We start from the raw sequence: 27,558 nt of genomic DNA on the forward strand, positions 1-27,558 counted from the left end.
GAACAATGTGGTAAGGTAACTGGTACGAAGCACTTGCATGGATGCTGCAGGCATGCTGCTTTCTGTAAGAAAGGGTGATGCAAGCTCAACATGGCACATATGGAAAAGCTTAAAACATAGCTAATGGTTTTCAGGATGATTTTATTGATTTCCTTTTCTAGGGGTGAATCAGGTGGTTGTGGTCTTGCTGCAACTTCTGTGCTGCCTTTGGTAGAATGATTTGGGTTGGAAGGGACCTTAAAGATCATCTCATTGCACCCCCCTGCCCTGGGCAGGGACACCTCCCACCAGCCCAGGTTGCTCCAAGCCCCGTCCAACCTGGCCTTGAACCCCTCCAGGGATGGGGCAGCCACAGCTTCTCTGGGCAACCTGGGCCAGGGGCTCACCGCCCTCACAGCCAAGAATTTCTTCCCAATATCCCATCTAAATCTCCTTCTTCAGTTTGAAGCCATCACCCCTCATCCTATCACTACCTGCCCTTGTAAAAACTCCTTCCCCAGCTTTCCTGTAGGCCCCCTTTAGGTTCTGTAAAGCTGCTCTAAGGTCTCCCTGGAGCCTTGTCTTCTAGCCTTCTAGCATGTGTTTTTCTGGAAGAATCTCCTAAAAATTGTGGGGAGTCGGAAGGAAGCTTGCACCAGTGTAAGCGAAGAACATGCCTCAAAGCAGAAGAGTTCAGACACCTCTTATCCTTCCCTTATGTAGATAACGTGGTAATGGTCTGCAAGGGCAAAAATGGAGAGCAAAACTGATAAGAGGTCGTCTTTTCCAATGCCTGCCCCATTTCGTGGCTTCTTATTGAAATGTCACAGGAAATAAAAACAAGACTCTGGCTTTGCTTAGTGAGAAGTGACCAGGTCCCCAGACTGGGAACTGGAGCCGGGTAAATGGAGGCCGGTGATGAGGCTCATGTTTAGAGGAGATATGTAGCCACTGTGGGTAATTTTTAAGCTGATTGTATGTTTTCCCAAAGAAAGTCACTTGTTCAAACAGTGTTTCATTCTGGGCAGCGTGGTGTTTTCCTCAGGAGGTTGGACTATGGGCTCGTGCGAGGTTTTCAAGCACTGACTGCCCAGCACTGAGTACGAGTTGATGGTTGCTCTGGTTTTGCTACTGGTCATGTAGGAGTTTAGATGTCAACTTGGCAGACTTCAATAAACCCTGCTGTGCTTTCTGAGCACGGCTATTTTCGCATGTGTCCTGCAGGTGTGGAAAGCGAGGCCCATAAAGACAAGTCACTCCTCAAGGTCTATGTGGCAGAGTGTGGTGGCATGTGGAGGGCTCCGGTGAGGGTGGTGTTGGCAGGGGCGCAACGCCAGTGTGGTGACACCCCTTCCATAGCTCCGTTAAGTCACTCAGGTGCTTGTGCGTGGAGCTGCATGGCACCTTGCAGACCTACCAAGGCAGGATTCATGCATCTCTCGCGTGTGGCCCTGGCTTGTGTAGGCGATGAAATGCCTTGTTGTGTGGCTTCTTGTTGAAATCTGGAAGGGGAAGAACAGCATGAAGAGTTGTGTCCTGTGGCTCTGGACTGAGACAGTGGTTTTTGGCTTAATAGCCTGATTATCTCCACTTCTTCCCTCTTGCTGTACTGGTTTTAATGCCTACAGTGACACACAGTGGTGATGAGTTTCTGCTGTGCCAAAGCCTTGCCACAGGGAGGTAGAGGACATTGTGGATGGTTGAAATGGTGACTGCCAGGCTCCCCTTGCGGGAGCACCCTGCCATGGGCTGTCTCTGCTTGCTGATGTGACTCGGGCTGCAGGCTGCTCATCAGATGGTCAGATAAAGAAGCTTTGGAGCTTTTTACTCCTCCATCCAATATATTACCCACTTACTACTGATTTTTTTCACGATCAGTAGAGAGTTGCGGGTTTCATAAGCTGATTTGTACCATAAACGCCGCACTCAAATCCTCTTTATTTTTTGTGACAATGCAATTTATTTTTTTTTTTTATCCTTGTGTAAGCAGCCGCAAAATAAAAGTTAGCTTTTGGCTGTTGTATTTCCCTTCTTCCTTATGCTCCCATTTTGCTAGAGAACCTGGCAGGAAAGCGCGTCTCCGTTGCTCCTTAGGAGAACATTTTTCAGTGTCCTTGGAGGTGTTCGCCTTTCACTTCCAGGTAGTGCGTTTGCAGGGGAGTAGATGACTGTTTTCATCAGGATTATTCCATTGTGATATTCCATCGCTCCATTTCCCAAGAAGATTATTTTCTTTCCCCACACCCCCTGCCCCCCCTCCGCCCTTTGAGAAGGAAAAAGAAGATAAGTCTTGGGCTGTCTTCCTACTTGAGCTGCTGCTCCACACTGGGTAGCTTCAGGCAAGCCCCTATTTCCAAATCCCACCTTCTCCAGCTATTAAGATGGTAAAGAAACATGCTGATACGTCTTGTTTGAAAGGTCTGGAAGTGGGGGGCAAGCCGTAAACAAATGCGCTCCATTGGAAAACGGATGAAAAAAAATAAAAAAAAGAAAGCATCTGTTTGTCAGGCGTCGTCCCTCCGAGAATCTACGGTACCTGTAGTGCGACCAGAGCTGTGCCCGTGGAGCTGGTGCTGGGGTGGGTTGGTGCGGCTGGCGAGGAGGAGGAGGAAGGAGGGAGGCGGCTCCGCGGAGCAGAGCAGATGTGCTGGGTCTCCGTCATCCAGAAAACGCTTCTTGCTGGCAGCGCAACACAACCCTGCAGGTCAAGGTCAAGTTGCTGGCAGCCTGCATCCCTGCGGAGCTGAGCCAAAGTGGTGTTAAAAGAGGAAAAAAAAAAAAAAAGAAAAAAAAAAAAAGAAAAGAAAACCAAACACCAAACCCCCGTTTTTCCTCCACTTTTGATGGCCAGCCCTGTGCCCACTGCTGTGCTTTGCAAGCAGCGGGGACCCGGGGGGAAGGGGCGGCTGCGGGCAGGCACCGATGCTGGGCTGCTCCTGACATTTCCGCCTGCGAATGCCCAACCAATTGGCGAGGCTGGAGCAGCGACACATGAAATATGATGATTTTCTGCTGAAGAGGAGGAGGAGGAAGGAGTTGGGGGGCGGGGGGGGGGGGGGAAGAGGGTGGGAGGACCGCTTGCTCCCGCTGGTTTGCATGCCGGGGGCTGCGCAGAGGACTGGCCGGAGCAGAGCGCGGGGTGCGGAGCCGCAGCGCCCCGGGGATGGCCCCTTGCTCCCCGCGCCCTGACCAGGAGGATGCCATTGCCACCCAGGTGGGCCAGGCGCCGATGGCAGCAGGAGAGGCGCGAGGCTGCTGGGGGACACTGCCAGGGGGTGCCAAGGCCTGGGGACCCACAGCTTTTGGGGGGGACCCCCTGGCCGCCCCCCCACCCTGGGGATGGCTCCGGGGCCGCCGGCGCTTTGCGATGCTTGTTAGTGGAGGGCTGAGCTTTTTTTTTTTTTTTTTTCTTTTTTTTTTTGGGGAGGGGGCTTTTGGTTCGGTTTGCTCCAAAAACCCTAAATCCCACTCCTGGAAGAATGCTTTATTGCTGTGCCAGGGCTGCTGGGTTCAAACTTTGCAGCCTTGATCCTTAGTTTGATGGGAAGCACTTGACAGAGCTCCTCTCCGCTTGTCATTAACCCTCTCACACCTCCGCCTGGGATGGAAACTGTTAACACCTAAAAATTCAGTTGCAAGAAATTTAACCCTGATAAGGACCGGCCGTACAACTCCCTGAACTGCACCCAGCAGCTGTTCATTTTTATAATGACTATGCATTTATCCAAGAGCCGAGTGGCAAGTTTTCCGTTTATTATTATTCTCCCAAAGGAAAGGGGGGGGTGGGGGGTGTCCTATTAAAAAATAAATAAATCGTATAATAATATTCGTCAAGAAAGGCTGCTCGTGCAAACCACACCTCCCCCTGCTCTGACTGTGCCGCCGCTGCCGCTTTATTAATTTATTTGCGCCGTGAGTGACAGTCCTCCAGAAGTGATAATTGGTGCACTGTAGCTTTAAAAGGTTAAAACCCTTTTCAAAAAGGCCTAGACTCATAGTGGGAAAAGACAAGAGAGGCTTTGGCTGGCTTTGGATCCAGAAAACAGCTGCTGATTAGAGTCTGCGTCTTCGGGCTGAATTTATTACATATTTTTCAGCAGCAGGGATTCTAGGAGGAAGCTTCCGTTTGGGTTTCTTGATCGTGGTTTATTTTTATTCAGAGGAATAACAGAGGAAGGATTTGTTCCGGCTGGAGCATGCTCACAACCTGCAAGATCTCCCATTATTAAACTGCCTAGTTTGGGCTTTAATATACATGTGGTGGTTGTTTTTTTTTTTTTTTTTTTTTTAATTAGCGTTATTATTATTTGGCAGCGTGCATCTCTATTTTTTTTTTTTTAAATAATTTATTTTGAAAGGAAGCTGATCTCGTAATGAGCTTTCTCCTTCCTTACTTGAAACAGGTGCTAATGAAAGAATGCAAATAGCACCGGCTGAGCCGAACATTTCATAAAGAAGGGAACAGCCACCGACCCCAAACGGTCCGGGATCTGCCTGCCGGCACCCAGCAAAGGTAGGCACCGGGGGTGGGGGGGGGAGGAGGGAATTTGGGTTGGGTTTTTTTTTGTTGTTGTTCTCTGCGTGTATATTTGCAGACGGTATATTTTCCTCCTCCCTCCCTCCCTTGCTGCGGGTGCACAACCGGACGGCGAGATTCCATTTTGCCTCCACGAAAGGTGTCAGGTTGCCACCGAGACGCTCGCCCACCGCACACCGAGTGTGCGCATATAGAGATAAATATATATGTATATGTGTGTGTGTATGTGTGTGTGCGTGTTCCCTGGGTGGCCGTGCTGGCGCGATGGGCGAGCTCCCCGAGCCTGGGGTAACCTTAGCGGTGTCAATCAGCCCGCGGCCGCCTGTAACCCTGTCCCCGCCGCGCTCCCACCGACTTCGCTCCTGCTTAATTAGCCCCGGCTGTCGCATGAATTTATCGTCGCTTGACAGCAACTTCATTTTCTCCCAATATGCAGAGATTTCACTTATTTATTTATTTATTTATTTGGCTGGTGGGAGGCGGAATGCCGTGTGTGTGTGTTAGCGATGTGCGGGATGGGCGCGGGGCGGGCAGAGGGACGCGCGGCTCCGCCGGGCACCCCGGCCCCCGCCTCGGCGGAAAAATGGACGTGGTGCTCCGTGGGGAGCCCCCGTCCTCTCGGGGCGACACTGGGAGCCTCCTGTGCCCAGGCCCTGCGCCGCTTCCCATCCCGCATGCAGGTTCCCTGCGGAGTAGAAGCAGCTGTTACCTGACGCTACAGTGTGTATAAACATATTTTTTAAAAAAATAATAATAACATGCATATTCCAACCCTCGTTTTAACAGCTAGATGCCTGCCTCTGGCTGAACCCCCCTTTGCCTGCACAAAGCCCGGGCACTGGTTTTTCTTTTTTCCGCCCTGCCTGATTTTCTTTGCGCCCACGCCGGGTGAGCGTTGGGCAGCACTGGGATATGATCCCCAGGGGTTCGTCCTTGGCTGGGAGCGGGAATTTCTCCCCTTGCTGGCGGCGGAGGTGGGGGGAGGCAGCCCCACCTGCACCCACCCGCGGCTCTCGCTTTGGCACCCGCGTCTCTGCCCTATTCCCCCGGCCCGGGCTGGCGGCAGGGATTGCAGTGGCCTCTCCGAGGGCCAAATCCAGCCCTCACTTGTATCATCCAGCTCCTTCGGCCGTATCAACCTCCGAGGGCAAAAATTAGCCCTTTGTCTGGAAGTTTGCCTTTATATCACAATGTCTTTAAGCATGTTTTGTGCAATGTATTTCTTTCTCTGTGTTGCACGCAAGGTTATTTGTAGCGTTTGGGTTTTTTTTTTTTGCCTGACTGCTAAGGAGAGGCTCTGCAAAAAGTTTACCCCAATTAATTGTGCAAGCTGAGGATGGGCAGCACATGAAATAAAATACTTATTTTATATAAACAACCCCTTGGGGCTTCCTAGAAAGAGAACTTGTGAATCTCTAACCTGACAGACAGAAAGTAATCAACACTGAATATGCAGTTTGATCTGGTGTGTTCCCCCCCCTCTCCCCCCTTCCCAGCTTCTGAAAGCATTCTGAAATAATTTTTATTAAGGAGTTTGATATGGGATGCGTGGAGGAGAATATGTTTAAAATAAGCTTTGGAGCCAGTGATGGGGGAATACTGCCATGGATTTGGTTGGGTGCGGGGCTGCGGGCGCCCAGCGTCCCCTGCCCTCCTGCTCTGCCAGAAACGGCAAATCCAAACGCTGTCGGGCGCTTGTGTCCCCCAGCCTTGTGCTTTGGGATGCAAAGAAAAAAAAAAAGGTATGTCCCCAAACCTGGCGCTCCCTCGTGCCCAGCCAGCGATGCTCAGCTCGTGCAGGGGCGGCATGGCCCTGAGGGGACGGGATGTTCTCTATGGCTTCCGTGCCATGCCAACACAGGAGCGTGCCCAGTGCTGCACTTTGATTTGTTTTATTTATTTAATTAATTCCTTTTTGGAGATTGCCAATCCTCCCAGCTGCAACAAAACACGGTGGTGGTGGGGGGGTGTCGTCGGTCTTCATTTCTTCCTCCCCTCGGCCAGCCTGCATGCTCGGCGGGATCCCTGCGCAGCGGTGCCATGTGGGAGCTCGCTGCTCGGCACCGGTCCCCAGCTCTCGCTCTGCTCAGCCTGGTTTGGATGAGAAACCTCCCCAGAAAGCCCAACCGGGTGGTAACTAAGGAGGAGGAAGGGAAAGTGGCGTTTTTCTTATCAAATCATCTCCTGTATGGGGCATGGCCTTTTGCCCGGCTGCCTCTGGGGCTACGAAATCCTTTGTGCACTGCCCAGTCCAAACCCTCCTCCTGGATGCTTAAGCAGGACACCGCAGATCTTGTCTCGTGCTGCACCAGAGTGCTCCTCTGCAGGGGTGGTGGCATCTGGGTCCTGCCAGGAGTTGCTCTTCTATGAAGTCTCTGTGATACCTTGGGACCGGTGGGAGTTGCTGGCCCTGCATTCCTCTGACTTTTATCCTTGCATCACCTCCAGAGAAAGGGAAATGAAATCGTTGTTTGAGGCATCGGAGGCCGGGCCACCCAACAGTATCGTGCTTGCAAAGGATGCTCTTTGTTATTTTGTTGGAAATAGTTGTAAGACTCCTATAAATGTACACAACGTGCAGGGTCATGGCTTTCAAATGGCTCTCCAGCATCTTGGCTGGTTTCCGGCAAAGGTTGTGGCTGACCCGTTCCATCAAGTTATGTAAATGGTGATATTTGGTGGGAAATTGAGATAGCTGTGGATGGGCCAGGAAGTTTTATAGACCCTTGGAGGAGCCCAGGTTCAGAGTGCCTCCTCCTCCCATGCACTTTAATTCCGGATTTCCACCTGGCCCTGGGCTGGTCCAGCAATTACCAGAAATCTCAGCTGTCTCTGTTCATGATGTGGAGCTGGTGAGGAAGGGATCGGTGCCAGGAGAGCAGGAACATAATATTGACCTAAACCCATCATTTTTAATTGGACCAGCTGGGAGTGAATCTTCCTGCCTCGTGCTGGTAGGAGCACAAACCACTCTAGGCTTCTTTAGGGCTAAAAATTGTCTCCTTTCTCCGTGTAAAGCTAAATATCTGCAGCTGGCTCAGTTAAGACAGCTGTATAATATGGGTTAGTATGGATGCACCAAGGAATAGTACGTCCCAGCAGGCTGATCTATTTGACCGTTTAAAGGTGCAAATCATTATCTGAAGAGGATCTTCAAAAAGGTATAGGAGGGCTGGCTGTTGCTTACCCATATTTAACCATATTTCTGACCTTACTGTAAAAGGGATGTCAGAATTCATAGCCCAAATCTTTCTTCATTTAGTTCTTTAAAAAGCTCAGAAACTTTTATGCCAAGAATGGAAACGTAGCAGCTATGTAAGTCAAGGATTTGCTCAACTCTGATCTCAGTGGCTAACAGAGGTGGAGGGGGGGGCGGAAAGCAGCTTGGCCTTTTTTGTTCCCATTTAACCTTTCTGCGTCTTACTTTTTCTTATGTGTGGGAAATGGGGAGGAGGGAAGGGGGAGCCATTTGGCCAAGATCACAGTATGAGTCCCTGGCAGATTGAAAATGCAAGTAATAAGTTTTGACTCTAAGCTCCAACTGCAGACAGCAGCGCTCAATATTTTTTTTTTTTTTTTTTTTAGACTAGTATTTGCTGGGCAGCCACCAGTGCTGTAGGAAAACGCGCGGGGGAATGTATTTTACTGTATAGACAATCCCTATTGCTAGACGTGTTTTGTTGCACAGATGATCCTTGCGGGGAGAAGCAGGAGCAGCCCCAGCTCCGGGGGGTGCGGGTGCCGTGGTGGCGTCCGGGCCGTTCGGAGGTGAACACCACAACTGATTGCTGTTACTGATGACTTGAATAATTTATTGAGGCACGTTGCGTGCAGGGTGACCAGCTTGGGCTCTGAGGGCCGCGTGTGAAAGCCCTCGTGGCTGAGGGACACGGGATGCTGCTGGCATCCCCTGGGAGCAGAGGGAGGGGTAGCCCCAGAAATAGCTGCTGGGACCATCCCCAAGAGGAACCCAGCTGCTGGCCCCAGCCCGGGGTCATTCTGGATGGGTTGTTATGGCCCAGGACGCCCTAATGACCCTGACCCTAATGGTCCTGGCTGATCTGTCTCTCCCTGCAGCTGGGAGAGGAGGATCCCACAGCCCTGCTGCTCCAGGGCTGCTTGCAAACTCCCTGTATGGGAATCCCATGGGGACTTGGGACCGTCAGATGGTTTGACCCCCGCCTCGAACAGCCCAGATTTTTCAGTGCAGTGGAGAGATTGTCTCTTGCTTCCCCTCCCATGTGCTGTCTCGTCACTCTGGCAGCTCTTGATGTGGGATGCATGGGTGTCTTCGGAAGGAGCTTGGTCAATAAAACCCGGTGGAGGAGACAACCGCGGGTGGCTGGACCATCTCCTGCACCTCTAGAGGAAAGGCCCAAGGCTGCCGCTGACTCACGGCCCCGGTTTGGGGGCTGCCAGCAAAAAGAAATGGGTAAACCCTGATGTAACAAGTGATCTGCTGAAAATAAGCCACCGCAGAATTTATCATTCTGTTAAAGTACAAGTGAGAAAGGCGAGGGCTGCTCATGATGATGTCAGGGATGATCTCAGAGTCCTTCAAAATACACCTCTGCTACAAACAAAACTTCTAACCCACTTTTTTAGTTGCCTTTAGAGTTTAAGCATATTTTATACAAGCCAGTGGACGTTACTGCTAAGTGATGAATTTGAAATCAAAAGGTCTAATATGTTTGAAATAACGTTTGCAATTGGAGCTCAGGTGGCCTTTTAAATAATTGTTCATGTGCAAAAGAGCAGACTCCTGGGCTGGGCTCAGCTGTGCAAGTCTCATCCCGTCCTGCCCTGGTCCCGGTCCCTCTAACCGTGTCCATCCTGTGTCATCCGTATTTCAAAGGCATTTCCAATCCTCACCGGCCAGGTCCCCTTCATCCCTCTGTGTTTTAGTCCATGAAAACAAATTTATTGTCCCTCATCTCTCCCCTTATGGCCTTCACCTGATTCTGTGTTGGTTGTCACAGTCCTGGAGGTTGTGTTCCCGTTGACCCCATTTTTCATTGCTTATAACTCATATTTTCAATTTTTTTTTTTTTTTTTTTTGTGTGGTCTTGGCATCATAGTGAATTTTATGGGAGAGTGAAAATTGCTGAGCCAAACAGGTTGTCTTGTTTTTAATGACTCTTCAAGAGCAGTTTGGCCAGGTTTCTTCGGAAAACTATTTGCTGCAGAGAATGTGTTGCTCGAAATGAATTCTCCCTGCGCAGCAGGGACATCTCCAGCAAGCGAAGGCAACTTCTACCTTACTGATACTGGCATTTGATTATAACTTTGATTAATTCATTGGACAGTAATTTTATGCAGTGGAAAAAAAAAATCTGCTACCTGGCAAGTGAAGGACATGTACTGCGCACCCGTGGCAGATTGAAGGAAAATATTTAGAGTGGCTTCGTGTCTCCGAACAAGATGTGGTGCCGTGCCAAGAGAAGGCGGCTGTGTGGGTCAGACCACCCACTGCAGGGGGCGAACGTTGATCCTGGGCCAGCTTCAACAGCGAGGAGAAGGTGTGCTGGTGTGTGTGCGGCTCTGGGGCTGCAAGGTGCACGGGGGCACAGCCGGCAGAGCATGAACTGCAGCCTCTAAATGAATAAATAAGGTAATGAATGGAAGGTATTGCTGTTATAGCCAAGGTAGTTGCTTTTTGGAGTGCTTGACAGGCTGAGAGAGTTGGGGGTGCTCAGCCTGGAGAAGAGAAGGCTCCGGGGAGACCTTAGAGACCCTCCCAGTCCCTAAAGGGGCTCCAGGAAAGCTGGGGAGGGACTCTGGATCAGGGAGAGGAGCCATGGGATGAGGGGGAACGGCTTCAAACTGAAAGAGGGGAGACTTAGGTGAGATCTTGTGAAGAAATTGTTTGCTGTGAGGGTGGTGAGCCCCTGGCCCAGGTTGCCCAGAGAAGCTGTGGCTGCCCCATCCCTGGAGGGGTTCAAGGCCAGGTTGGCCGGGGCTTGGAGCAACCTGGGCTGGTGGGAGGTGTCCCTGCCCAGGGCAGGGGGTGGCACTGGATGGTCTTTAAGGTCCCTTCCAATCCAAATCATTCCATCGTTCTATGACATATACCTGGTTTGTTTTATAGTGAAAGTGACAGATATGCTTCTCAGTCGGGGCAGAAAATACTTTATTTTACTCCTCAATTGTGCCAGAATGGGATTTAGTTTTCTCTCGTGAAGCCATAATGACCTGGAAGCAAAAGTCCTGTTAAAAGTTGTGCTCCTAAGTTGCGTAACATATGGAATTATTCAATTTCCTCTGTCTTCTGCATACCCCGTTGTCCATGAAGTGAGGCACATGTACATGCTCTCCCAATGCCTGGGCATGGTTGATGGTTGGGTTGGTGCTGCACAAGGTCTCTCATGTTTCCCTGCACTACAGGCAGTTTAAGACAAGAAAGAGTCCTTTTTTTCTGTTTTCACAGAAATGTATCACCCTGTAAGGCAAAAATGTTCCTTGGCTTCATTTCCTTCTTGGCACCTCAGCAAATGTCTGTGCTGTGGGTGTTTGTGTGGCAGGGGGTAACTGGCAGGCTGTTGGGCAGAAAGGTGCTCTTGCTGTTTGTGTAGGGTCCAGCTTTGTGGGCCCCTCGTCTTGGTGGAGATTTCAGGGTGCTCCGTCGTACAGAGTAGACGATAAAACCAGAAAGGAGATGCCTTTCAGTGAATTGTGCAAAGAGAGGGAACTTGGGCTGTCCAGGGTGGACAGTGCGCTTGGTTGACCGCAGGCCATGAAGGAGGAGTCTGGGCTGTGTTCATGGGGATGCCATGGGGAAGAGCTTCATGCTCGTTTCATCTCTTATTTTATACAATCTGTATTTCCATGCTCCAATTTCAACACTCCCTTGTCAACTGGCAGGGATCGATAACGTAAATAACAAGGCATGACAATAATGTAAATAACAGCAGAACTCAAAAGTGTTCTGGAAAACTTGCATGGGGAATACCGGGAAGGTAACTAAATTCCCAGAATAGCTACTTCAGTTGGACAATTTGGCTTATTGATGAATGTGGGAATGCGATGAGTTACGACGAAGCTCTGTGATTGGTACGCCTGCAGCTGGAAGGACCTATATTCCTTTTGCTGTTGAAATTTTGGGGTGCAATGGGGGCGCGTTCCCCCTTGGATAAACCAGCTCATCGGTTCTGGCGCTGCCGTGTGCTTCCCAGGGCTGCCTCCTGGTGTGGTGCTCTCGCTTATGAAGATTTTGCAAATCATATGATAACCCTCAGATAGGGAGGACTCTAAGGATGCTGTAATTACTCTGTATCCATAGTTATTCTGCGCTTCGTTTGTGGATGCTGCGTACACTTTTGAAGCACAAACCCATCCCTGAGCAGTCTGTTGTTCCTTACAGAGGAAAAGGTTGGGTAAATTGAAAAATCAAGAGGCCAATTTTCTCAGTTAACTGTACATAACAGGTTTCTGTTGCTTCTGTTGCTATTTCTGTCAGCGTTTATATGTGGTGGGTTTTTTTTCTCAGTCATTTGGATTTTGCTCAGTGTTTGCCACTGCAAAAGCTGCTCAGGGACTGATGCTCTCTGCAGAAGCATAGTCCCAAGTCCAAAATGCGTATTGAGATAAAAATCTCGATTATGAAAAAAAATCCTTACTTGGTTCTCCATGACCGAATAACCATAAAATGAACTTGGTACCCAAGAGCAAACTGCCAAGGTGGGGGGAGAGAGAAGGCGCTTACATCAATATCACAGAAAGGTTGCAAAGTTAAGCAGTCAAAAGATGGAAATAAGTGAGCGTTAGGTTGAATATGTAATCATAACTTCCCTTTGTCTGTGTGGTGTTTATCAGATAGAATGCAATCTTGTGTTATTTACAACTTCCAATAAATAGATATTTAAGATAAGCTCGATCATGTAATTAAAGACTTTTGACACGTGGCCAGATGCTCTGCCTTTATGTTTGTGTAAATGAGAGCGGAGGGTGGCTGTGTACCACCGTGCCTCTGCTCAAGTGCCTTAAAAAAAAAAAACACCCAAAGGCTCTTTGTCCCACTATAACTGCATTTTCTGCATCTAGATGGCATGGAGGGATGGGACCGTCCCCTCCCTAGGGGGAGAAAAGGGAAACTGAAAATTGCAGCCACCTAAATTGCTAAAGGAGACTAGATGTGTTTTTGCAACTGTTTATAAAAGGTGTGCCCTCAAGCAGGAGAGTTGCCCAGATTTTCCAGACAATGTTTTGGGAAGGAAATTCAAGCTCCCCAAGGGACGGGCGGTGACTCCGTCCCTGCAGTTAAGCGCTGTGCTCCAGGAGTCGGGGCTGAGCTTTGCTCTGGCCTCCTCATCTCACAGGCTGGCTGGGACCGGAGCTTTGGTCTGGGGCTGAAGCCCAGGTCTGGAGCGGACCTTGCCCCAGCAGGCCTCCCATGCCCTGCGCGGTGGCACGGCCCAGCTGGGGCTGGGAGAAGCTCTTGTTGGGGTAGCAGTTGCAGAGCCCAGGGTGCAGGGTTGGAGCAGGACCCAGAGCGTGCATCTCGTGCAGAAGTGAGCTTTGGGGACTTTGGGGATGTTTTGAGCCCAGCTGGACCTGCTGGGGGGGACTTGAGGAAATAAAAGTGCTCCTTGAAGCTAAGAGTTCGGCACATCAGCAAGATGGGGCTTGAGAGCGTTCCTTACAAAAAAACTTACTCCACTTGGGTTAATTTTGTGCTGGAAAGATGCAGGTGAGTGGAACCCATCCCAGCCCCCTGGAAAAGCCTTCCCGGACTTTGCGTGTTCCAGCACCCCCTGCAATGCAGAGGTATTGTTTGAGGCAACTACTTGTATGCCTCGCTGGGGTCTCGTTATCGAGTTTTTCCAGCACCACATGGGCACCTTGGACTTTATATGCCCAGAGACACCTGTGGGCTTGCAAATGGGTGTAATCCTAAGAAGACCGTGACAAGGGATACCATATTTTGGTGTCTACTTTTTCTTAACAGGATGGAGATGTTGTATCAAGGTTTTGCGTAATGTGGTATGGTACTTTTTTTCTTTTCTCTTTTTTTTTTTTTTAAGACAGAGAGAGCACTTGGTGCTTTAACAAGGGCGTGCTGCTCCCCTCAAACGTATGCCAATAGAAGTCATCTGTAAACTCAGTATTTGTAGACTCGGGACTGACTGACTGACTTTTAGTGTTGCAAACAAAATATTTTACTCCTGTGTAGATATTTTTGCATTTGCACCATACTAACAGCCATGAAATGGTACAACTGGCTCCCAACAAACAACCCCACTTGCTTTTTGGGGAATGTTTTGTGAGCAGTCTAAACCTTTGTAAAACCTTAAAGCCGCATAAGCGGCTTAAAGCCATCTAAAGCCTTAGATCATTTTAAACAGCTTGTGCCAATATAAGGACTTAGATTATCTTAAATACCTTAAACAGATCTAAAGCTTTAGTGGAAGAATTTGGCCAGTCTCAGACTTGGTTGATTATTTGATTGATTTCACGGGTCCATTGGTGACCACGGGGTGACTCTGCCCAACCACTCCTTACTGGAAGATGCCCTGATTTTCTCTATCTTGTGATTTTTATACTTGGAATATTTGATGCTTTGACACGTGAGCATGCACTAAAATTTGAATCTGTAACCTTAACTCTGCCCTTCTGCTTAGGTTATGATCATCTGTAACTTCTGTACACGGCCCCAGGTTATTTTGGCTAAATGTGTATCTAATTTGCAGTAGAAAATGAATTCTGTTACACCAGTTGAGGATTTTCAAAGAATCATGAGTGCCCAAACTGCCCTTTGCAGTCTGGATTCTTATGAATTGCTTATATAGCTTTGAAAATCTCATCTTAAGATGTGGTAGCTTAATTAAACCTCTTCAAAAGTGTACATAAACAGAGGAATGAGTCCAGACTATGACTTAAGTTAATTTGGACATTCTCTACTTATTGCCTGCTCCTCACTACTGCATCCTCATGGTGTTAATGTAAAGTTGGATTCTTCCTTCATTTTGCGAGGAAAAAAATCAGAAGTAATTCAGGCTCACGGAGTTAGGGGATTTGTTTTTTTTTTCTAGTTTAAATTAGATGGAGTTTCACTTCCACACCAGCCAGCCCTGAAAGTCTGAATTAGTTGCTTTCCCTTAGAGCACAGCTTTTCTGAAAGCTGAAGGAGCAGCAGCCCCCGGAATATTTTCTTTAGGAGATATGCCGATAATAACACTACAGCAGTAAGAAGACAGCGTCAGTGAAATTTCCCACTTGTGCTCCTCAGCTGAGAAAAGTGAAATTTGTCTTTATCCGGAGTTTGTATTAAAACAGGTGGGTTATTGTGGCGGCGCATGCAAAGCGGCGTTAACCCTAAGCTCTCTTCTCAGTTGCTGCGTGTAACGTAGTATTGGAACAGACCCAAATAAATCGGAGAGGAAAATGTGACAGTTCATAGGAAAGACTAACCCAGAGCAAACCTGGTATCTCCATTCGTCGTCCTCATGGGCTCTGCCATGTGCAAGATCTGCTTTTCAATCTGTCTTACATATCAGTAAAACAGATGCACGCGGATCTCTGACATTACGAGGAATCAGTATTTTAGGACTTTCACGTGGAAGAATTGCGAGAAACTTTAGAAAACTAAGAAAAAGTTTCAGTTTCATTTTTAGAGACGCGGCTTTTCAAGCTCAAGTGTTAGATTGCTAACACAGGTTATTCACAGTGCAGCTGCTAATAAGTTCTGGTCTCCTGCATTTTATTCACTTAATAAATTAATGTATTTATTATTCATAGAAATAGTAGGTGAGTGCTTGCTTGAAGGTGAATTACTTTCTTTCAGCCTGCCAAGCTCTGAATTCTCTTGTAGATAGTATCATTCATACTTAGAGCAAGAAGCCTGAATGCTACCTTGGTATCTCTGAGAATATCTAGTGGAAAAATCTGGGATTTTACAAAACGTCCTTTTTTTAAAAAAAAGTGAATTAACAAAACCCAACATAAAATACATCCAGAAATTCCTGGGGGTTACGCAGTGCTGGAGGTTTCAGCCCAAGCCTGGCTCCTTGAGGGGCTCACCGTGGGTGCAGCTCTCTAGTACATAATTAATAAAGTTCTTTTCCTTTCTTAGAATATCTGGCCCAAGGAGTTCAGGATTAAGTTTGCTAGAAATGTAAACACATGGCAGCTGGGTAAACTGCAGCTGAATCAGGGCAAAGAGCAGAGTGGCTTTATAAATATAAATCTGTCTATAACCTGGAGCCTGGGACTGGGTTTGCTTCTGTAGATGTTCTGCAGATCTGTGGATCTTTGCCCCTATGATCTCAGTGTTCTTGTCTGCTTGGATGGGATGTGGAGCGCTGCTCGCTGGTGGGGATTTCTCCTCTTGCTGCAGAGCTGAGTTGGTTTTGGAGCGGGACAGGGACATTTCTCCCATCCTGTGGAAACCCACAAAGCACCTGGTTCGCTAGTGACAACTTGGTGCAGTGACTTTTTTTTTTTGTTTACTCAGCTTAGCCTTTTTTACCTTTTTTTACCCTCAGTTTGCTGCAAGCTCCAGAGTGGTCTCAGCTCTGTGTGCTTCTGACTGGAGGCTCAAAGCACAAATAAAGCAGCTGGTGCAGGTACCCCCTACAGCAGCCTCTTGCTCTCAAAGGTGCCCATCCCAAATTCTGGGCCATTGGCAGACATAGGAGAGAAAACATTTCCTAAAGCCAGTAGTAATGGCAAAACTTGTGAACTTCATAAAGTTCACCAAGGCCAAGAGCAAGGTCCTGCATGTGGGTCGGGGCAATCCCAAGCACAAATCCAGGATGGGTGGAGACTGGATGGAGAGCAGCCCTGAGGAGGACTTGGGGGTGTTGGTGGATGAGAAGCTCCACACGACCCAACAACGTACGCTGGCAGCCCAGAAACCCCCTGCAGCCTGGGCTGCATCCCCAGCAGCATGGGCAGCAGGGCGAGGGGGGGATTCTGCCCCTCCGCTCCGCTTGGGGGAGACCCCCCTGCAGTGCTGCCTCCAGCGCTGGGGCACCAACAGCAGAAGGACACGGAGCTGTTGGAGCGGGGCCAGAGGAGGCCCTGGAGATGCTGGGAGGGCTGGAGCCCCTCTGCTGTGAGGACAGGCTGAGAGAGCTGGGGGGGTTCAGCCTGGAGAAGAGAAGGCTCCGGGGAGACCTTCCAGCCCCTTCCGGAACTACAGGAAGGCTAGGGAGGGACTTTTTAAAAGGGCATTTAGTGATAGGACAAGGGGGTAATGGCTTCAAACTAAAAGAGGGAAGATTTAGATGAGATATCAGGAAGAAATTTTTCACTCTGAGGGCGGTGAGCCCCTGGCCCAGGTTGCCCAGAGAAGCTGTGGCTGCCCCATCCCTGGAGGGGTTCAAGGCCAGGTTGGACGGGGCTTGGAGCAATGTGGTCTGGTGGGAGGTGTCCCTGCCCAGGGCAAGGGGGTGGCACTGGATGAACTTCCAACCTGAAACATTCTATGATTCTATGAAAAACAAAGGACAGAACTTTTTTCCTTCCCCTTGATATATTCCAGCCCCCTGTCACTGTAGGTCTGGCACCCAAGTGCACCCTGATTGCAAAGACCCCCATTGTGTAGTGTGTAACAGAAACCTGGGTGTGCAGATGGACCGAGCCTGGTCAGAGGGGTCAGCAGGACACAGGGTTTGGACCTCTCCTGTCACCGCGTCCTAGAGAGAGAACAGAAATAAACTGCTTGTTCCACTGCTGTTCACAGCTGGAGGCAGGAGTAGCCACCAAACGGTGCTAAAGCAGGAATTAAATGGATTTACTGTAGATGGTGTGGTGCTCGGTGAGCGTCACCCCAGGGTTTCTGGCGGCCCCTGCGTTCCCCTTTGCTGGGGACCATTGTGCTGCCAGGCAGGACTCTGAACCCAGGAACGACGGTAGATGGGCTGGGTGTGTGGCAAGCGTTGTTCAGCTGTGCGCCAGCCATTATGGGATGCAGAGAATAACTCGGCATATATGGGGTTGTAGCAAAGAGCCCAGCTGCCTGACGCAGGCAGTGGAGGCGACAGGTTTCCAGTTTTCCTTTCTCCCCAGTTTGTTCACGCAACCTGCAGCGGTACAAACAAGTCGGTGTTAATCCACTCAGCAATTGCGTCTTCCTTGGAAGGGGCCCTGGTTTCCAATAGCATCGCCATCCAGGACAGCATTTAAGCATGTGCTTGCCTGTAAGCGTGTGTTTAATTGCTGCCCTGGATAATGTTGTACTTAATCACGTTTCTAAATGTTTTTCTGGTTCAAGGCCAACGTTGGCATCCTGCGGGTTGCACCGCTGCCGTGTGAAGAGCTGCCGGTGGTGGATGCAGCATCCCAGCCCCACGGAGCGTGGACGGGCATTAGGCGAGGTATTGCTGTTGAGGAGATGAGCAATGTGTAGGGAAGGAGGCTTGAAGCTCTCCGGTAAAGAAAAGATCTGTGTTATTTAATGGGATGAATTGGTGAATACAGTGAGCTGTGGAGGGTGATAAAACACCCAGCATTTGTAGCAGCGAAGGATTTGTAACATCGGTAGATTCGGGTGAGGATTAATGAGCCTTTTCAGCTCTCAGCGACTTGCTGAAACTCCTTAGCCTCATTCATTTGGGGACTTAGTCAGCAGCTCGGGGCTTCTTCCAGACTTCTTAGAAAGCTCAGAAGCCTTGTCTGTCTGTGCCCAGGCACAGGCGTGTGGAGAAGTGTCTGTGTTCAAAAGAACCATGTGAGATGTGGAGCTGAGGGCTTGGACCTGCCTGGGCACTGACCACAAAAATCTGCGCAGAGCAGGGAAATGTGAAGGCAGAATATTTCCAGTATCAGCTTAAACTCCTTTGTCACCATATTAAATCATGGGAAGATGTGTGGTCTGTACCAGGAGGAACGGCAGAGTGTCCCAGAGAGCTGCTGGGGGGCCTGGGCTGAAAACACCCCTGTGTCTGTACCCCAGGAACCCTGGCTGGATGCGTCCCTCCTCTCCTTCCTTCTCTTGCTGCCAGCTTTACTGAAGGCTGTTTGCAGCCCAAATGCAGCTTTACGCAAAAACTGCTGATGCTGCACCGGAGCTGTGCATTGTACTCTGAGAAAAGTTCCTCCTGGCATGGGATGGTGCCATGATGTGCCTCCAGGTCCTAGTATGAGTCACAGCATCACACCGTTTCTCTTGTTGACCCCATAATATATATATTTTTTGAAGCTAAATGAAACTTAATGCTGTATCAGGGCTTCAAGCCATGTGAGATGTAGGGCCAGGTGGCAACCACGGCACCGTCTCCAGAAGAAGTGAGCACTGAAACAGCCATGCCACCATGATGCCCAAAGACCACGTGTGTCAAAGCTTTCTCGCCTTGTCCTCCTCTCTGTATGGCAGAGAATGGTGCATTTTATGGCTGGCCAGGTTTTATGAGGCCAAATATGCTTGGTCAATGTACCAGAAGGGCTGTCAAAACCCTGGTATTGAAAGTGGGGACTAGCTTCGCTGGTGTTTGGATGCAGGGAATTAGAGCTAATGAATTCCCAACGTTACTGGGCCAGAGATGAGCACGAGAATGAGTGGGCACAAATTAATGGAAGGTTTGGGCATGTCAGGAATTTAGGTGGAGTTTTTTTTTCTTTTTTTTTTTATGCAGGGAGGTTGGCGTGTGAACCAAATTGCAGTGGGAACAATTAATATAAATTATTTTTAAAAGTGCTTGGACGTAAGGACAAACTTGAAGATTACAGCTGATAACTTCAAAGAGGAAAATCACTCCATTTGCATTTGATGTCAGGGGAAAGAACATTACCTACTCTGGAAAGGAGCAGACTTGGGGAGTATGTGAATATTTGATGTCTTAAGGGAAACTGGCTGCATCTCCTCTTTGTGCTGTGTCATAAAACAGGGACAAAGAGGTCACTTTGTCACTAATGGGCAACATATTTAGAGTTGGTGAAAGGAAATAGCTCAGCCAGCACGCAGGATGCAGCGCAGGAGGAGAAAAGATGAGATGGGAGATGCACCACCAGTGGTGGGGAGATGCTCCCACTGGTACTAGGTCAGCCCTGGTCCCAGGTGCTTCCCTGTGCTGCGGTTTGGGTTGCAAAACAGAGATTCACCTGTTCATCGGTGAGGTTAAATAGCTCACTGTGAACATCAGGGAGGAATTTTGTCCTCCTGGAGGGTGTATAGGAGCGAATGGCGGTTGGGTATGGCCCTGTTTCACCTTCCAGGAGAAGTTGAGCTGGTGGGTCAACGCCTTATTACCTATGTTAGCCTCATCCTCCATTTCTCTTTTCCCAGCGATGATAGGGGGTGTTAGTTGGTGGCGCGTGAGTGTGGCTTGGTTACCTTCTTCCATTTTCTGCTGCACTCTGGGTTCTTGGCTGGGTTGAAAGCACTCATGTAAGCCTCAGCTCCATCAAGGTGAAGTTAGGCTATGCACAAACCCAAACCAAGAAACTTCATGTTAAACCCCATGTTTTCATGCTAGGCAGTGCGGCGTCTCAACGGCAATGTTGGTTGTACCTTGCAGGGTGGGGGCCATTCCGTGGATGCCTATGGGATGCTCCCACCGTTCTTCATCTGGGCTGGACTGCAGCACCTCGCAGAAGGCGCCAAGCCCACCCAGCTCCCCTCGTTGAGCTTCATTTGCTGTCAGCACAGTCCATCCACTGCCACGCTTGCAGCGAGTCATACAGCTGTTTGGGAGCTGACTTTGATCTGCAGGCTCTGAGACAGGAAGGATTTAGGTAAACCATGAGTTTTGGCCAAGGAGGAATGGCCCATGCATACTGCAAAAGCCGGACCAGCAACCCTGCTGAGTAACGCATTTGGCAGCACGGGGGCTGAAAAAGGTCCTGGGAACTGGTTAGTGCAGGCAGGGACACGGGTATGAAGGATTAGGCAGGTGGGGAGAGCTACACACCATGCTACACACTTGTGAGCATGAAGCTGTGCTGATGAACTCCTCTGATCGAGGGATTTAGGAGGCTTGAGTTGCTCTTGCACCTTCTTTGTAGCTCTGGTCTTTGGTTTCTTCAACCCATCCCTCCCGGGTGGCACTGCCAAAGCTCGTTGTCCCGTTTGCTGGTGGTGGGATGTGAGGACGCGATGGGAAGCAGAGCCCCGTTGGCATGGGGAGTCGGTGCAGTCTCTTGCAAGCATCCAGCCTTTGCGGTTGCTGTCCGAGCGGCAGCGGGAGGCAAAATTTGTCGTGACATCGAAAACCGCTGCTGACGCCAAGGAAGTGTATTGGTGCTGTCAACAGGACAGGGTGGGTCCTGAGGGGGTCACCTGCACGTTAGAGAAAACTTCCATGCTTTAGTGAGTCCAAAAAACCTCAAAAAGAATGAAAAATCAGGGTACAAAGGGAACAGATAAATTATTTGCTGGTGAAAAAAGAGTCAGGGTTGTTTTCCTATCTGTTTTACAAGTTGGGGCACCTCAGAGTCGGCTTTTGCTTCTCCCCATCCCGAAGGAGACGTGGGGGGTCACTGGAGAAGAGAGATGGGGTTTTGTGTCCTCTTCCCCACTTATGCATGAAACCCCTCAGAAACCCCCATGTTCTCGTGGGAGCAGGGTGAGAAGGGTTACATCCATCTTACACCAGGGTTTCAAGAGGGGAAATGGAGTGGGGGGCTGCACTTGCACCCCACATTTGCAACCAGGTTTTTTAACCCAAAGATCCCCTTAACCTTTCCATGGAAGCAGGGCACTAGCTCTCCCTTTTATTTTGCTGTTAGTGTCTATAAGGGGAATTTAATACTCTCTGGGCTCTCTGCCGTTCCGCAACAGAAAACTATATTGTAGGAATAATTGCCTGTACCTGAAATAAAATTATATTCTGTCTTTTTTTTTTTTTTTTTTTTTGGTACAGTGGAAGTGGCTTGTCTTCCCCCAGCTTCTGTCTTTGCGTGCTTTCCTTAGGGAGGTACCTACAATCTTTTAATTATTGACCGTGTAACGCGGGGCAGAGTGACATTATTTGTCAGTAATACAATGCCGGAGGAGCTGCCCTCCCCTCTCCCTCATTTTCTGATGAGCGAATTGAACCCCGCGCTGTGTTCAACCAGCCCTTTCCTTTCCAGCTCCACATACCTGCACGTGGTGCTTGCGTCCCTCCTGTCGTGCGAGCAATTAAGCGAGGGTTAGCAAACGAAGCTCTCGCCTCCGCTGGGTGGCTTCGCTATGAGACAGCCTCCCTCGTAAGGAGAATTGACGCTGATGAAGCTCGGCTGTATCACCTCCACTCTAAGGCTGTGCGGAGGGTTGCGTGGATGTTGTCTGTGTCCCCGTGCTTTGTGGAAACGAATCAGAGGAGTCCCTGAGTGTGCAGCTGAGTCACCTTTTTGTTTGCGTGTGAACTGAGCTTTGGAGATGACACGTCTGCTTGTCCTGTTAATTAGGAGGAGGCAGGTCGTGGTTAGTTCCAGGCGGGAGGCGGGAGCATGTGTGGGTGCTGCCCTGATGGAGCTCAGGTGGGTGAGGACACCTGGCTCCCGTTGCTGGTGGTGGGGACCTTTGGGGATGGTTTGGAGGTGGTGAGTTGGGTATGTTCAGTGGGGTTTAGCGTCTCTGCGTGCTGGACACGGCACCCTGGCAGCAGAAGGAGACACTGGGGTATGTTTCCTAAACCTTCTCGTGCCAGTCGGTTTTGCCCGTTTTTGTGGCACGCGTGTAAGAAGAGCCAGTGTGAAAGCACAATATTTATTTTTAAGTTTTCAGTGGTAAAGGAGACATGCTGTTCTGAATGATGCACGGACATTGTTGTTTTCTCAGGGTTTACGGGGCAGGGTTGCCTGGAGGCCAGATCAGACCCATGGCTTTGCAGCCCATCCAGGCGTGTGCTCACAGATAACTCCTCACTCCCATGAAACACAACGTAAACCATGAGCCATAACGGGTAGAAACGAAAAAACAAGCAGGAAAGGGTTGCAAGGTAACAAAGGGTAAGACACTCGGGGAAGAGATGACTGCGCAGAAGGATGAAGCAGGTGGAGAAGTGTTGTCCTCTGCAGAAAGAAAAAGTGAAAACGGCAATAAGACCTATGGATTACGTCAGGAAACTTTCTAGAGAATAGGAAAATAGCAAAAAATAGTTCCATTTCCTGAAAACAGTATCGTCTGAGTAAAAGGTTTTGCCTTTTTTTTTTTTTTTTGGCACTTTATATTACTGTGCCCATAAACATGCTTTTAACTTGGGTTTTTATTAAAATACCAACGTTCCATAGAAAACTATTATATTTTCTGGGCAACTTTCTTCTAAGCCCACTATCGGCTAATGCTTGCCTTTTCATCCTTTGTGGCACATGATCCTATATAATATAACTCTAAGTACTGTTGCTTATTCTTGCAAATGCTACGGTGTTCTTGGGATCTTTAAGCTCTTGGCTTCTACTCTTGTGACACTGATTGCCAATGGAACAATTGCACTTTTTTTTTCAATTTTATTAAAAAGCGCCTTTTCTTTTAAATACTTAATGCTGTCTTCAAGTGTTATTTTCCATCGTATCGCACTTTTTCTTATTTGCCTTCGCAAAATGATGTAATAACCTGCCAGACCAGAATCATATACGTATTTTTATACAAAGTATTAAAAAAATACAATTTTTTCACGAAGTATAAATGGGGAAAAAAGGAAAGCAAAAATCTTTAATTTCTCTCTGTAACATCCAGGAAGTTCACTGTATTTTTGTGCTGGAGGTACTAGTTGTTCAGAGGAAATAACCGCAATGGGATTGTTGCAAGGGCAGGTTGAACCGACGTGGTGCACTGAAAAAGTCATTGTGGCTTTAAGGAGCTGCATTCAAAGCAAGTAGGGAGATATACGTACGTATTTTTTTAAATACAATTACTCGCTCTGTCCTCCAAATTACCCCGCGTGTGCGCTCCCGAGCGAGGCCTCACCGAAAGCTCCTTGCTGAAGGGCTCGTTGGGAGGGAGCGCGCTGGTCCTGCAAGGCACGGCATGCCGGGCGGCAATTAACGAGTTTTACATGTATGCAAATGGGGAGCAGCGGTTACGCCTGCAGACTGCGACTGCTACCTTCTGCCGGTGGGCACGAATCTCCTTCCTGGCAAAGTAGGTCTTGAGCATCTGCAGGACTAATAAGCTAGAAAACAGGCCCTGGGGAAAACCCCTCTCCCTCCCTCTTTTTCTTTTTCTTTTTTTTTTTTTTTTAAAAATTTCTTATTTTTCAGTGCGCCGGGCAGAGATTTGCAAGACAAAAGCGTTTGTTTTGCATTGTGCATTTTGTTTTGTGTCTCTGGGTTACATGGAAACACACCTGCCATTTTACTGCGTCCTGCAGCAGATGCAAATAGAGCATCCTCTCAGGAACACGTTACATCCCTTAAAATAAACTCTGCTGCTCAGCGGTGCGCGCTGTCTCTGCTTTCGTGCTGGAATGTGTCTGCAAAAACAGAAAGCCACAGGATAAAAATACAGTTGCCCCCTAGTAATAACGAGGGGTTTTGATGACAGGAGCATGCAGACTGCTGCTGTTTTATGAAGTTTCAGTGCAGGGGTGTTTGGGGGGTTGGGTTTTTTGTTTTTCTCTCTCTCCTTCCTCCTTCCCCACCCTGTTTTGCTTCATAGAGCCCCTTGCCTGGCTCTCTGCCTGTGAGCCACACGGCTGGCCACAATGGGCAGCAGCCTCGGCTTTCCCTTGCCCGGGGTCTATTGCTCCCTGCCTCTGCTGGGCCGCCACCAGCTCCTTCTTTCTTTCTTCCTTTGCCTAAAGCCTAGAGGCCCCCAGTTCAAGAAGATCAGGGAACTGCTGGGGAGAGTCCAGTGGTGGCTGTGGAGATGCTGAGGGGCCTGGAGCATCTCTGTGCTGAGGAAAGGCCGAGAGCCCTGGGGCTGTTCAGCTGGAGAAGAGCAGGCTGAGAGGGGATCTCATCAATGCTCAGCAAGAGCTAAAGGGTGGGTGTCAGGAGGATGGGGCCAGGCTCTTCTCAGTGGGGCCCAGCGACAGGACAAGGGGCAACGGGCACAAACTGGAACATGGGATGTTCCATCCCAACATGAGGAGGAACTTCTTTGCTGTGAGGATGGCAGAGCCCTGGCACAGGCTGCCCAGAGAGGTGGTGGAGTCTCCGTCTCTGGAGACATTCCAACCCCGCCTGGAGGCGTTCCTGTGCCACCTGCTGTGGGTGACCCTGCTCTGGCAGGGGGTTGGACTGGGTGATCTCCAGAGGTCCCTTCCCACCCCTGCCAGTCTGGGATTCTGTAATAGGAGAGTTTAGGATAGCTCGAATGGGTGAGAAATTGTCTTGCTTTTGGTTTCCTCATCCTGGAGCCAGACCGTGTTGGGTACACAGAGACCATGAAAACCTGCCTGATACTGGAGTTTCACTCTCAGGTCATCAGGTGACTGCAAAAATGAATAAGGTTTCTTTCAACTGTAGAAAAACAGACAAGGAGAAGAGACTCTTTTATGCAACTGCAGCACGGAGGCAGCCGAGGCATGCACAGTGGGGCATGGGAGGATGCGGAGTTTGGAGGGGACAGTTCCGCACATCTCTCCAACAACCTCTGAGCATCAGCAGCTGACTCAGCACTTGCTTTTTTGTTTTTGTGGTGGTGGCTAGGTGTGGATTTACTGTCATTTGGGGTGGGCTCTCCAGTTTGCAGGATGTGGACGCGGGGAGAGATGCGTAGAGGCTCGGGGTTTATTGCCTGGAAAATACGTGGCTGAGTCATTCAAGAAGCTTTGCTATCTTTAAAATCACAGATAGGGTTGGCTGCCAGCATTGTTTAAAAACAGAAAGCTGAGATAACCTACCTGGAGGTCACAGTGGTTGTTTGGAGGTATTGGCTGGATTTGGTTTTGTTTCTAGTCAAAATAACTTTTGGTCATCAAGTGATGAAACGGTTGGTACAGGGAAAGATAGATTTGTGTGAGATCAGGGTGGATCTGCCAGGGACAGAGAAGTTTCTTCAAGGTGATGTCAAATGGCAGGGTTGGAAACGAGAGGAATGGTATTGCCAGGGGGAGAGAGGACAAGGAGCCCCATGGCCCTGGGGGTCTGTGGGACACAGAGCTCAGAGGGGACGCTGCGGGCAGCACAGCTCAGGGAGAGCACTGAAAGGAGGTGTTCAGGATGTCTTGGTAGAGAAGGGAATGAGTAGCACAACCATAATTGACGGAAATTACTGCTTAGAGAGGCTTGAGGTTTTCAAGAGGCTGCAAACTCCTGAAGGATGATCTTCTACGGGGCCAAGCTCTTTGGAGACAGCAGGGAGGAGAGCTGAGACCGGGATTCTGCGGTGGGATGGGCCAGGCGGCTGGCAGGGCTCCCTGGGGAGAGCTGGGTGTGCAAAGGAGAGCTCGCAGGTGTGACTGTCACAGCATCTGTTTTCACAGCCCATGTTGTTCTTGGCTCCTGAACGCAGGAGAGGGGTACCGGGGCATGCCTCCCCATGCTGACAAGAATTCCCCTCGAGGCTTGCTGGGTTCAGGTGTCTTTTCCCCAGAACTGCTGTTGGATCGCTGCAACTTGCTGCCGTTTTCCCCCTTTTGTCCCTCGCTCTCGGTTGGCAGCATCCCATCCCCACGGTGCCTGTAGGTAGGTCCCGTTGGGCGGGTGGTGTGTACCGCCTCTGTGGCTCCTTTCCCACCCTAATGGGGTGGGGGGGGGGGGCACGGCACAAATCCAGCTGTCTGATGTTGGGGCAACCCCTAAGAAATTCAGCTGGTTGCCATAGGCTGACCCTCAGCTTGCACAGGGGGTGCAGAAGCCAGATCTGTTTGCGATTGCTCTTTTTAATGTGCTGTGTGATCTGCTGAGAAGTGGGGGGGCTTCTCCCCGAACGGTTGCATGTGTCTTTCATTTTGGCGATGAGCATTTATCCCTCCACATGTGGGACCGGCTTCTTTCTGTCGGCAGCATCTGCTGAGACTGTGTCTGTCTGGATCCCCTTGTCACCGAGCTCCCTGCCCCTCTGGGGCTGCCAAGCAGAGGACAAGCCCACCCGGGCTCTTCCTTACGGCTGCAGTTGTGCCACAGGACCTTTAGCAGTGCCGGCTTTTCCTTTTAATGCCTGATGGTCGCTAAGAAGTTGGCTTGGTTGGAGTAAAGGGCATCTCCAATGCAAAGGTTTGGCCCCGAGGCTGCCCTCCAAGGCTGCCCTCCGGGGATACTGCTGCGCAGGGGCGCTCCCGAGGTGCCTCCTGCTTCCCTTTGAGGAAATGCATGTTCTTGAAGTTCAGTTCGTATCTTGTTTCCTGAAAGAGGTCAGAAAAGGGAAGTGTCTCTATTTTAAATATCCTCTATCCATTTGCTTTGCATTTTCTCAGCTGGGGGCTATGAACCTGGTCCTGTAGGGGTTAAAGTGGAGCACCTTGCCGGTGGCTTTCACCTCAACTCCTGCTCGCTCTTTATCGCAACAGCGACTAATCCTGATCCTTGTGGTTTCTTGGTAGAGACTTGTGGACACCAGGAAAGCCCCCTTTCACCCTCCCTTCCACACCTGCATTTCAGGATCGTGCAAGGGGGACGCGTAGTCCCGGTGCACTGTGTGGGGCGGCAGCTCCCGCCACGGCTGATGCTTCAAGTGCAATATTTTGCACCGAGAGTATCACTGCCCCCCTTCTTCATGAGGTGTCCACATCTGTAACAGCTCTATTTGCTTCCAAATCATATTAATGTCTCTTAGTCTCCTAAATCTATGCAGTGTCCTAGCAGACCAGCTGGCTGAAGCAGTCACAGGCAGCTCTATGGGCTACCTGGGACTCAGGGCTGCACTGAATTATTTGCAAGAGCGAGCGACGCCAAACATTCTGCTCAGAGAAGATCAGAGACTTTTTCTTCTTCTAATTGTGTGCTTTCCTCGCCTGATGAAAACATCTCGGTACCACTCCTGCTAATAGCAGGAATCCTAAGAAAACACAGAGAGAGGGATCTGCAGTAAAGATTAAGCTACCGACAGCTTGCCCAGACAGCTCTGTTATCCCAGCAGAACAAACCTCTCCAGTGGGACTCCAGTAACCTCACCAGAGGTAACTGTGGGCAGATGCATCACCTGGATATGATGTCATTGCAGTCTGCTAACGTTATTTTGTTCATTGGTTGAAGGAGGTTGATGAAATGGCTGGGAGCATTAGCACACAGCACCA

General features: G+C 49.6%; 1 protein-coding gene across 6 annotated transcripts in view; it reads left to right on the forward strand.

Annotated features, from left to right (window-relative positions):
- Positions 1 to 27,558, forward strand: part of HIVEP3 (HIVEP zinc finger 3) — a 324,947-nt gene that overhangs the window by 33,844 nt on the left and 263,545 nt on the right. For 2 of the 6 annotated variants that reach the window (XM_074563335.1, XM_074563338.1), the window contains exon 1: positions 3,968 to 4,492. The gene's annotated coding sequence lies outside the window, so the exon portion shown is untranslated. Of the gene's footprint in view, positions 1 to 3,025; positions 3,194 to 3,967; positions 4,493 to 27,558 lie in introns of those variants that run through there. The other 4 variants (XM_074563332.1, XM_074563336.1, XM_074563333.1 and 1 more) reach the window with 3 other exon arrangements.

The sequence above is a fragment of the Larus michahellis genome, chromosome 19, assembly GCF_964199755.1.
Source record: "Larus michahellis chromosome 19, bLarMic1.1, whole genome shotgun sequence".
NCBI lineage: Eukaryota > Metazoa > Chordata > Aves > Charadriiformes > Laridae > Larus > Larus michahellis.